The following is a 12,168-nucleotide window of genomic DNA, read 5'->3' as shown; positions in this document are numbered from 1 at the left end:
CGCTCCTTGTGCTGAAGTGCTGGCAGGTCTGGTAGAGCTGGCTTCAACCTCTCAGGAAGGATGGGTAAGGTGGTACGAAGACGACGACCCATGAGCAACTGGGCAGGGCTGTAGCCGTTACTCAGGGGAGTGGCCCTGTAGGCCAGTAGGGCCAGATAAGGATCTTTGGCCTTTTTCAGCAGGTTTTTAACTGTTTGGACTGCACGTTCTGCTTCGCCGTTGGCTTGCGGGTACCTAGGGCTGCTGGTTACGTGTACAAATCCATAGTCAGCTGCAAACTGTTTCATCTCGTGTCCCGAGAATTGAGGCCCATTGTCTGAAATGAAATGATACGGTATCCCGTTCCTTGAGAACATTGATTTCAGATGGACTATCACGTCAGTGGATCTAGTCGGGCTGAGTTGTGCTATTTCCACCCATCTGGAAAAATAATCCACCACCAGCAGATATGTTTTATCTTTCAGAGTGAATAGATCTGCTCCTAACTTCTGCCAGGGCCCGTCCGGGAGTGTGGTTGGCAGCAGGGGTTCTCTGGGGTTGACCCTTTCTTTGATGCACTCTCTGCAATTGTGTACTAGTTCAGTTATTTGACAGCTCAGACCAGGCCACCACACCGTCTGACCTGCTCTTTCCCTGCACTTAACTACCCCCTGGTGCCCCTCATGTATTTTGTCGAGAACATCATTTCTCATGCTGGCAGGTATCACTAACCTCGTTCCACGCAGGAGCAGTCCGTTGTGCACACTCAGATGTGCTCTCTCGTGCCAGTAGTGCTTGACAGGGCCATATGCCTGGTGTCTCTCTGGCCAGCCCTCGACACAGTACTTCATGACCTGGGCACAGACGCTGTCAGCGCACAGCTGTTCTTGGAGCTCAGTTAAGTACTTGTCACTCATAGGAAGGTTGTCCAGGACTGAGTCAACATATATATTGGTGTCCTCCATCAAGTCATTTTCTGCTCGCATCACTCCATTTTTGAGTGGAGCGCGAGAGAGTGTGTCCGCAGTTGCAAGGCTCTTTCCTGGCGTGTGTGAGATTGTGTAGGAGTACCTCATTAAGCGCATCCTGAACCTTTGTATCCTAGGTGGCAGCGCGTCCAGAGCCTGCCCACCCAGTAGACTCACAAGCGGTTTGTGGTCGGTCTCGAGGTCGAAGTGTAGGCCCAGAATGAAGTCGCAAAATCTCTCGCAGGCCCATGTCAGCGCCAGTGCCTCCTTTTCCAGCTGCGCATAGCGCTGTTCAGTGTCGGTCAGGGACCTTGAAGCATACGCTACTGGTGACCACACTTCTCTGTCCTTCTGGAGCATCACTGCGCCTAGCCCGTAGGACGAGGCGTCTGCTGATATTTTCAGTGGCTTGTTAGGGTCGTAGAGGTGAAGGACCGGTGCAGTGGAGAGCTCCTTTTTGAGGCCGCAAAAAGCCTTCTGTTGTTCATGACCCCAGTACCACTGATTCTTTTTAGACAGTAGATCTCTCAGTGCTTTATCCTTCTCTGCCAGGTTAGGTAGAAATTTCCCTAACTGGTTCACCATTCCCAGAAAACTTCTGAGCTCGCTTATGTTTGTAGGCTCCTTCATGTCCTGCACGGCTCTGGTTTTGTCTGGGTCCGGCTTCATGCCGTCCGCTGAGATGACGTAGCCAAGGAACTTGACCTCTCTCTGTCCAAACTCGCATTTTGACATGTTCAGTGTGACCCCCGCTTTCACTGCTCTCTCCAATACAGCATGTGTCCTGGCATCATGCTGCTGCTTCGTAGCCCCCCAGACCAGAATGTCATCCATGTGGCAAACTACACCTTCTAGACCGGAAGTGACCTCAGTCACCATCATGTTCTGAAAGTGCTCCGGGGCAGAGGAGATGCCGAAAGGCAGGCGGTTAAAGTGGTAACGCCCGAATGGCGTAATGAATGTGGTGTAGAGAGCGGATTCTTTGGCTAAGGGAATCTGCCAGAAACCCATGTTTGCATCCAGCTTTGTGAAAAATTGTGCTCCTGTGAGCATGCCTAACGTCTGCTCTACAGAGGGAAGGATATATTTTTCACGGCACACTGACACGTTCAGTGGTGTCAAGTCTACACAAATGCGAACGTCCTCCTTGTTCTTTTTCGGGGCGACCACCATGCCACAACACCAGTCTGTTGGTTCCTCAATGCGGCTGATGACCCCTAGACTTTCCATCCGTTCCAACTCCTGTTTCACTTTGCCCATGAGCGGTAATGGGACTCGACGTGGCACTTTGAGGGAGAATGGCTGTGCGTCGGGCTTGAGTTTGATTGTATAGGCCTTCTGTACCAGCCCAAGTCCACCACACAGTTTCGGATACGTCTGCCTTACTGTCTCCTGGGTTATAGTGTCAACTCTAGCCACTAACTTGAGGCCTACTGAAGCTGCCCTACTTAACAGCGCCACCTGTAGTCCTCTCACTACAAAGACCCTCTCTGTAATGTTCCTCTCTTTGTAAGAGAGCGTTTCCGTGGCCGACCCCAGGACAGTCAATTTAGCACCACCTGGCCCATAGAGTGGTTTGAGGACTTTTTCTAGTACCCCCTCTCTGTGCATGCCATTGTACATCTGCTCAGAAATGGCTGTGACGTCTGCTCCGGTGTCTATTTTAAAGAACACTGAGCTGCCCCTAATGCTGATGTCAGCCATCCACGGGTCCTCACCAGAGGATAATACACCTAAGAACAGTTCATTCACATCTTCTGCAACTTCATGTACAGTTTTGTTCGATCTGCACACTTTTCCAAAATGGCCACGTTTTCCACAGTTGTAGCAGTCTGCACTCTTAGCTGGGCATTGTGACACTGGGTGCGAGGGTGATTTTCCGCATTTTCCACATGCTTTACATTCAGCTTTGTTTTGCACAGGTTTATCAGTTCTCCACGTTTTGTGCTGCCCCTGTGTCTGATCTTTATTTCTGAATTTGTTTTGTTTTCCCCTCTTGAAATGCATAGCATCCATGGCTGGCTTGCTGGCACTTAAATCTCTCAGATCAGTCTGCTGTCTCTTAATTTCCTCAGACTGTCTGGCCATTGTGATGGCTTTTGCTAGTGTGAGTTGTGCATCTAGTTGCATCCTCTCTGACAGAGATGAATCTTTGATCCCCACCACTAGTCTGTCTCTTATGAGCTCATCATGTAGATCGCCATACTCACAGTTCTCTGCTAGTGCGTACAGTGTTGTGATGAATGCGTCCACTGGTTCTGAAGGCTGCTGTACCCTCTTGTTGAATTTGGCCCGTTCATATATGACGTTTTTCCTCGGGATGAAGAACTTGTCGAATCCGTCTTTGACCGGAGCATACCGCTGTCGCTGCTCGGCTGTTAGGTCCAGCCCCCGTAGCACGTCGTCAGCCTCGTCCCCCATACAGTATACCAGTGTGTTCACCTGGTTCGCGTCGGAGGAGGAAATCAGGTTGCTCGCCTGTCGAAAACGTTCAAACCTCCTTATCCACTTCTCCCACTCCTGTGGCTTTGCAAAGTCGAAAGGTTCCGGTGGTTTTATGCTGAACGTCGCCATCGGCGGTGCCGCATTCGCCGCCTGGGCTGCTGCTGCTGCTGCTGCTGCTGGCGGAGCACCCTCCTCGTTGTCGCTCATGCCGGCGTGTGTCTGTTTCCTCGTGAATGAAAGTCACTTTTTTCTGCCGCGCACCGTCGCTCAAAGTAGCTCCACCTCTGACACCATGTCGGGTTATGTTGTTTTGAGGCAAGGACAACTACTAGAGCTTGCAACAATAAGGTTTAATCCACAAACGTTTGTAGGCGGGATCAGCGTGTCAACATACATGCAGCCTTCGGCTCAAAAAGATCTCCGCCCCTCAATATGACGTCACTCTTAAAGTGTCCCCACATAATGACATTACACCACAGAGACAGCTCTGCAGCAATTGGATGCAAGGTATGTTAGTAGTAAGATGATTTTGTACAATTATGTCTCAAATCTAATTTAGAGTAAATTCATGGTCTGTGCATTATTTCAGCAACATGTGGTGATGTAATATTCGCAAATGTTTTTTTTTTTTTTCTGTCTTTTCAGCATGTCGTCACTGGACCTAAATGTTGATGTTGATGCAGATGAATTTAATGACATTCGAAACTCTGTGTAAGTTGCTGTGTGGAGTGCAAAGATGTTTTTACTTTTCTGTTTGTTGAAAATTGTATTTGTGTGGATTATTATACTGTTTTCTCTGAATTTCTTCTTTTTTCTATAGCCTTGACTGGGAAGACTGGGAAGATGAAGAAGATGAAGATGAAACCTGGAATCCTGATGTAGACAGACAGTCTGTGTCATCATTAGAAGAAGATGTAACCAGGGAAGTGGACTCAGATGATGATTACAGCGATGATGCAGATTTTAGGCCTCGTATCTGTGTTAGGTAGGTTCAATCCCCTCTGGCTCCACTTACAGTCAAGTTATTGTTTTTTGTTTTTTATTTCTCATAACTATTCTTATTTCAACAGGACTGGCGGTGCTCTGAAGACTACAGTATGCTTGGAATCACTTCCAGAAATCAGCATGGAGGACACTGTGCATGATGCTCCAGACAACGCCCCAGATCAAACTATGGCAGACATGCCAACACTCTCAGAAGCAGCAAAAGTCATGGTTGAGGACGACATAATAGGCCATCCTGCATCCATTGCATATCATGACAACCTGAAGCAGCTTGCAGAGTGTGTCCTTCTCCCGGTCAGTATGTGTTCTGCCAAGGACCCAAACAGGAAGGGGGAGTGCCGGGCAACTGGACCATTCGAAATCAATATCAGGTCCAGGGGAACAGCTGCTGTCATTGAATGGGTGAGTCTTTATGTAGCATCAAAGATTATAACATATTTTGGGATTATTATTTTTTTTGTTTTACCCTGTAACACCAGCCCTATTTTCTGGATCAACTCTAACATACACAAATGGAAACGCTTATAAGTGCTGTAGGGCGGAGGATGTAGTATTTGTATTAGTAATTGTAGTTACTGTAATGTGTCTGCTTTTTTCCAGATGTGTCCTCGTGGTCACAGGGTTTGGCAGTGGGCTTCCCAGCCAATGTTGAAATATGGGATGCTAGTTGGAGACTTCATGCTTTCGAGTAATATCCTGCTGTCGGGCAACAACTACTCCAAGATCTCACTACTGTTCAAGTTTATGAAGATGGGGATGGTGACAAGTTCAACATTCTTCAGGATCCAGGACTCAGTACTCCTACTGTGTGGACACTATAAAGGAGTTCTGGGATGAAAAGAAAGCCGCAGTCATCACCCAGCTCAAGTCAAAAGGGCCTGTTGTAGCCCTGGGTGAGTTTGAGACACATGCATCCACACACACACATGCATACTTCATAATATGCACCATATAATCTAAATGTATTTATTCCCAAGAGATGGTATTGGCAAGGCAGATGCATATTGATACTAAGACCAAAAACTAAAGTTAAAAGAAAAAAGGTTGAGACATATTGCGCAGTGGTTTTTCATGCAGTTGGATCAGCATAAAATTACAAACAGGAAAATGTTCTTATCACATTTTCTCTCTTTTTATTCTAATTTATTTTCAAAGGAGATGCTCGCATGGACAGTCCTGGGTTCTGTGCGCAGTATTGTACATATACTGCCATGGACAATGATTCCAAACAGATAATCGCATTCGCCCTCTTCAGTAAGTTTATTATTGTAATTTGCTTCAGGAGATTGTTTCAGCAGGCCAACTCTGTGCATAGAGTCCCAGGCCACAATCACCACTTACATTATTATGACTGGACAATGATTTGGATTATGACTTAGCATATGTCCTCTGACTTTTTTGTCCTACAGACAACAAAGGGAAATATAAAGATTGTGGCGTCCGACACACCCTGGACATGTGGCATGGGTCCAAAAGTTTGGGGAAAAGAATTCATGCAGTAAGTTCATGATCTCTCTCTAGATACACATTAGGGGCGTAATGAAATATTAAACTCACGATACGATATAGGGCTCACAATACAAAATACTCCCAATATGACATAAAGAATGGAAAAAAAAGACCTGATGGAGATCTGTGTAAGGAATTTACTTCACAAAGAAAGAATGAAAATAAATTTACAAATCTCACTAGTTCTTTTTCATTATTTGACTGATTATTGTGCAGTGTTTGGGCCTAATGAGATAGTATTGCTTCTACTCCAATGAACATTAACCAATGAATTACTATAAATAATTATTTATTAGCCCTATATAAGGCTATTTATTTTTAGGCTGTTATTGTCATTACAACAGAAAACAGTAACATGACCCGACAAAAGGCGACAAACTGGTTTGTCAGCTGTCAGCAGGCAGACTAGCCGCTAATAGATATTGCAGGATTAAAAAAAAAAAATCATCTACATCAATTATCTTCTCATAAACTTATTTGACATCACAAACATGTATTTGTGCTACAATGTCAGGCAGGACAGCAAAGGGGGTGCACCATCCTTCAGATGTGGAGTAAGGATATCTGCAACCACTTCTGGTTTTGCTGCAAGACTGCGGATACATATGAAGACTTTTTTGTAAGTATTATTGAAATTCATCTATCTAGGCCAGACTATTGTTGACTAGCTATTGGGCAAAATTAGCTTCTATTGTTATTGACCACATTATTCACAACATGTGTAATTTTCTTGCCATAGGACAGATGGGCTGGACTACTTCACCATGTGACAGGAGAACATGTGTGGGCCCTTGGGGCCTGTCAGCATGGCCCCTTGGTGGAGGAAAGTGAGAAGGAGTGGATCCAGAAGGGTTCTGTGGCACACCAGAGACTGACAGGAGTAGTTCTTGATGCACGCTGGCTAAAGAACGTACACAAATATCTAAATTTTAGGTATGTTACCACTTTTTTCAACTTACTGTTTTCCCCTATGCAAATATTTCAATGAACTTCGGAATTTGTCCTGCTATGTCTTCATTTGTATTACCAGAGTATGAGTATGCAATTGTATCTTTCCTCTGTGCTCTCAGGTCAACTGCAGAGTTGGAGTCCTTCCACAATCACATACTAATGTATGCCAGCAAACGCTTCAGCTTTTCGCCGCCCGTGTACGCTGCTCGAGTCATGCTGGCTGGCCTAGACTACAACCACCACGTTTACAGACCAGCCAAGAGAAGGGCGGATGGCTCTATTCAGTATGTTTAATTTTAGGTGGAAAAACAAAATACTGTACATTGTAAGGTAATATGAATGTATCAGTACGCTTATAATCTTTTTTCTTATGGCAGATATGGCAAGGTGTACAATAAAAAGTCCAGAAAGTGGAGCCTTTACACAGTAAAGGTGGAAAAGGACTACAGGTACATTGTGGACCTCCAAAGTGCGATTCTGCGGTGCAGGTTGTCCGCTAATGCGGGTCTGCCACGGACCGCAAGAAAGAGGCCTGACGATCCGCGTCAACATGGGGTTCTGTCAGGTGTCCCTGCCCCATCAACGCAGGAGCTTTTGCAGAGTCAACTCAGCAGAGGGCTAGGTGTGTTTTCTTACAGTATTGTAGCTTGATCATGAAGTGCTAACATACTTATGTGGAAAGGGTAATTTGAAAAATCCATATCATAACTTATGATCTAAAATACAGGTGCATATCAAAAATTTGAATATCGTGGAAAAGTTCAATATTTTTTGTAAGATATTTCAAGAAATGAAAAATAAATAAAATATGTATACATATTTTCAGACACCATGAAAATATTTTTATTTTCTGTCTAAAATATCTTACAAAAATATTGAACTTTTCCATGATATTCTAATGTTTTGAGATGCACCTGTAGTTATATAAACAAAGCAAAGGATAAACCACTTAGAAAACTGTCATGAATTTTTGTTACTGTTTGAAATGGAAACATAGTTGAAGTGTTGTCATTCATTGTGTCTTTGAAATGCAGTAATTGTTGTCAGATCTCTAATTGTGATATTCCCCTTAAAAGGTAAATCACTGCCCAAGGACTAGATGGCCACAGCTCAAAGTGACATCTCATGGAAAGCCTGATCTGTCGGCCGTCCCTGGACACGGCTTTTCTTGTGTAAATACAGTGCTACAGATTTTTTTAAATAAAACAAAGTGTTATACCACATTCGTTGTCATTATTCATTTAGCATGTAAGAAGGTGAGAAATGTAATAGCTTGTTTATGCTGAAATAGTAAAGGAAAGGCATTTATCATTTTCAATTTTTTATTCAAATATGACTAAATAAACAGAACTTAGGACTTTGTCCACCTCAGTGCAAATTTTACAAAGAACACAAAACAAAGCACTACAAAAAATGTACTGAAGGGATTCAAGACAATTTTTTTTACACCCTACTAGGGATGAAACCTGTATACTGTCCATGTGGATCTGGGTAGCGGTCTTTTATTCTCAAGACACAGCAACTAGGAATCACCACTCTGTGCCCAGCTCCCAGTGCCCCGTATTGCCAAACAACGTTGTAGCAGGGTGGATGCTACGGGGGCCCAACCGAAGGATGGAGAGGACACGGAGTTCCAGACCCTCAGTGCAGACCCTTCTTTATTACCAGCAGATCACCCAGTGCACAAGCACCTCACACAGCAGCTTCTTCATTCTGAGTCTCTCACCCTCCCAGCTGCAGTCTCCCAGTCCTTATCAAGGCTGGCAGAGTGGAGAGGCTGATGGGACACACCTGTTTCCCATCCACCTGAGTGGCTGCAGCTACTCCACTCTGCCACACACCCCCAACGACAAACTCGAGCCGGGGTCCGTCCGGCCGAGCATACTCCCCCCCCCCCCGCGGAGCGGGAGAGGAACCCTCCGGGCTTCCTGGTCGGGGGGTCGTCCCCGGCGTCGGCCTGAGCAGTGGAACGGTCGGGGTGGTCGCCCCCGGCGTCGGCCCGACCAGCGCAACGGTCGGGGGGGGCGACCCCGGCGTCGGCCCGGTCGCCATGGACGACGCTCTCCTGGCCGGGCCCGTGGTGGCCTTGGGCCACACGGTGCGCCCCGGACCGCCTCCTCCGTGGCGTAGTCCTGCGCCAGCTGCCGGTCCGCCTCCGGGACCGCCTCCTCCTCCTCCGCAACGCAGCCCTGCTCTGGCTGGTGGTCCGCCTCCGTCCCCGCCGTCGCTGATGGCGGCTGCGCCTCCGCAGCCGCCTCCCCAGCCAACTCCGCCTCCGTCTCCGTCTCCGCCGCTGACTCCATCCCCGGAGCCGTAGCCTGGCGGCCCGCAGCTTTTGCCTCACGGCCTCTCAGCTGCGGCGCCACCAGCGCTGCCGCGGCGAACCTCAGACGGGGTGCAGGGATGGGTCGCTCCGCGGGTCCCGCCGCCTCGGGAGCCGTCGCTTGGCGGCCCGCAGCTTCTGCCTCCCGGCCTCTCGGCTGCGGCGCCGCCAGCTCCTCCCGCGTTGCTGCAGCGGCCCTCAGACAGGGTGCAGGGGCGGTGGGTCGCCCCGCGGCCACCAGGGCTTCTGTGGCGGCCAGCTGCCGCTCGCCCTGGTCCCGGAAGGCGGCCGCCATGCCCGCCATGGCCCGGGCGAGCATGTCCAGGGCCCGCTCCGTGCCTCTCTCGTCCATTCTTCGGGCCCCACGTTGGGCGCCAGATGTAGCAGGGTGGATGCTACGGGGGCCCAACCGAAGGATGGAGAGGACACGGAGTTTCGTGCAGACCCTTCTTTATTACCAGCAGATCACCCAGTGCACAAGCACCTCACACAGCAGCTTCTTCATTCTGAGTCTCTCACCCTCCCAGCTGCAGTCTCCCAGTCCTTATCAAGGCTGGCAGAGTGGAGAGGCTGATGGGACACACCTGTTTCCCATCCACCTGAGTGGCTGCAGCTACTCCACTCTGCCACAAACGTATTGACGGTATGCTGCGTATCGGAACTGCTTGTTGCTCTCTCCTGGGTCTGGAAGATCCTCCACAGCCCGGACATCATTCCAGATCCTTCTGGCAAGCCGTAAGACCCCCTCCTGCAAAATGTACACCTCCATGTGAGGCAGCATTGAAATGCAGGAGTCGTGTTGTTGCCCACAGCACTTTCTCTCCAAATCTGTGGGCATCTCACGGCAGTTTCGGCACACACACCAAATGGGTTGAGCTGGAGCTGGAGGGCCTGATGGAGCAGCATCTCTTGATGATGAGATCAGCAGGAGATCGAACATGAGGCTTGGGTCTCTTGTGAGACAGGTCTGAAGCAACTGATGGGACTCTTCCAAACTCAGTGTCTGTATTCTGGCCTGTAAGGAAATAGTCATCAAGAAGATTAGACTTTATTGTCCTCTAAGAAGAATTTTGTGACCACAGTACATGCCAGGTCATCATTTATAGTTATTGGTAATATGAAATAAAAATGGGAAATCAAAATCAAAATCACCCCCCCCGAAATAAAAACGGTCCAAACCCCCCTTGGCGATGTACCGTTTTTTATTTCAGGGGGGGGTGCCATCCCCCTCCCCCCCCCCAACTCGAGTATTGATTAAATAGTCTACCTGCTCATCTGCAATTCTTTGAGCTTGCAGATTCTCCACTCGTAAAATGTCCTGAGGACCAAGTTGCTCTCCGGTCCCGGTCCGGCTTGCTCCCCGTCCTCTACCTCTTCTTCCACGGATTGTACGCCGTCCAGCCCTTGCCCCACGGCCTGCTCCGGCCCTAGCACCCCTATGACCTGAGGAAGATCCTTGCTCCGGACTGTAGGTAGGGTCCGAGCCACTGCTCTGGTCGTGGAAGCTCTAACAAGCAAAATAACAAAGGTATAAGAAAACTCAAAATTCATTACATTCATTATAATAATAATAATATAGTTTACTTACAGGTGAATGAGACATGCTGTACATGTGCTATCCAAAATGTTCCCAAAACGTATCCAAAATGTATCCAAAACAACAACACGCTCTCCACTGCCTTGATTCCTGTGTGTGCGCGTTCGTGGGGGCGTGGCTTTGGACGGGGCGCTCGTGGGTGTGGGAGGGGGGGCGTGGCTTTGGACGGAGCGCTCGTGGGTGGGGGAGGGGGGGCGGGGCTTAGAGGAGGCGCCATTTTCAAATCTTGCTAGCTCTAGAAAGTTGCATAGAATAACTTTAACAGACTGTTGGTGGTGGTTATTAGGGCCCGAGCACTTGCAGTGCGAAGGCCCTATTGTATTTGCAGGAATTCTTCTTCTTCTTCTTCTTCTTCTTCTTCTTCTTCTTCTTCTTCTTCTTCTTCTTCTTCTTCTTCTTCTTCTTCTTCTTCTTCTTCTTCTTCTTCTTCTTCTTCTTCTTCTTCTTCTTCTTCTTCCTGTGAGAGGAGTGTGAGTGGAAGAGCTGAGAGTGGATGGTTGATTTTTCTATTTTCTGTCCTTTGTTCTTTCATGTTTTGTTAGTGGTGTTTGTGTCAGTTGTTTAGTGTTGTGTTTGGTTAGTTTTATTTAAGTTTGTAGTTGTTTTTGTGTGTTTTTGCCAGCCAGGCTTTGTCTGGCTGGAGGACCACTCGAAGCCAAAATGGCTGCCAGTGGCTTCTCCAAGCTGTCTCGGAAGCATGGCATCAAAGTCGGTGCCGGCTCTCCGTGCAGCGTGGAGGAGGTGGCTTTGGCTGTGGGAGAGATCATCGGGCACAGCTCTGTCATGTCTGCTGCCCGCATGAATAAAGCTGTGGTTTTGTTTTTGGAGAAGGAGGAGCAGGTGAAATGTTTGGTGGAGAAGGGCATCACGGTGAATGGGTTGTTTGAGCCTGTGCTGCCGCTTACGCAGCCAGCATCTAAGATAACACTGTCAAACGTTCCTCCATTCATTAGCGATGAGTTCCTGGTTCGAGAGCTGTCTCGGCACGGTAAGGTGATATCACCAGTTAAAAAGATCTTGTCTGGTTGCAAGTCACCTTTACTAAAACATGTTGTATCCTACCGTAGACAGCTCTTTATGATCCTAAATAACAAGACAGAGGAATTTAATTATCGTTTCTTTGTTCGAGTGGACGACTTTGATTATGTTTTGTTTGCGACTTCCTCTCTTGTGAAGTGTTTCGGATGTGGTGAGGTGGGACACCTCATTAAGGCCTGTCCTAACCGCGCGTGCTCGGCTGGGGGGACGGTGACGGCCACCGCGGCCGCCGAACGGCCGGCTCCTGCTGCGCAGCGGAGTCCTGATGCCGCGGGGGGGGATGGGGCTGTGGGGGGAGCTGAGTCAGACGCTTCGTCTGGGTCGGACCCCCCTGCGGCTTCATCCGCTCCGGT

The 12,168-nt window shown here is 48.2% G+C and overlaps 1 long non-coding RNA gene across 1 annotated transcript; it reads left to right on the top strand.

The window, feature by feature from the left end:
- The first annotated feature begins 5,804 nt into the window (after positions 1 to 5,804).
- On the top strand, positions 5,805 to 7,146 carry LOC133456214 (uncharacterized). The gene is made up of 3 exons (XR_009783784.1): positions 5,805 to 5,895; positions 6,421 to 6,525; positions 7,069 to 7,146. It is a non-coding gene; the product is annotated as an uncharacterized LOC133456214 (long non-coding RNA).
- Positions 7,147 to 12,168: the final 5,022 nt, after the last annotated feature.

This window comes from Cololabis saira, chromosome 12 (assembly GCF_033807715.1).
Source record: "Cololabis saira isolate AMF1-May2022 chromosome 12, fColSai1.1, whole genome shotgun sequence".
Classification (NCBI taxonomy): domain Eukaryota; kingdom Metazoa; phylum Chordata; class Actinopteri; order Beloniformes; family Belonidae; genus Cololabis; species Cololabis saira.
Note: the sequence above shows the minus strand (reverse complement) of the source record. Positions and strands in the feature narration are given on the sequence as shown.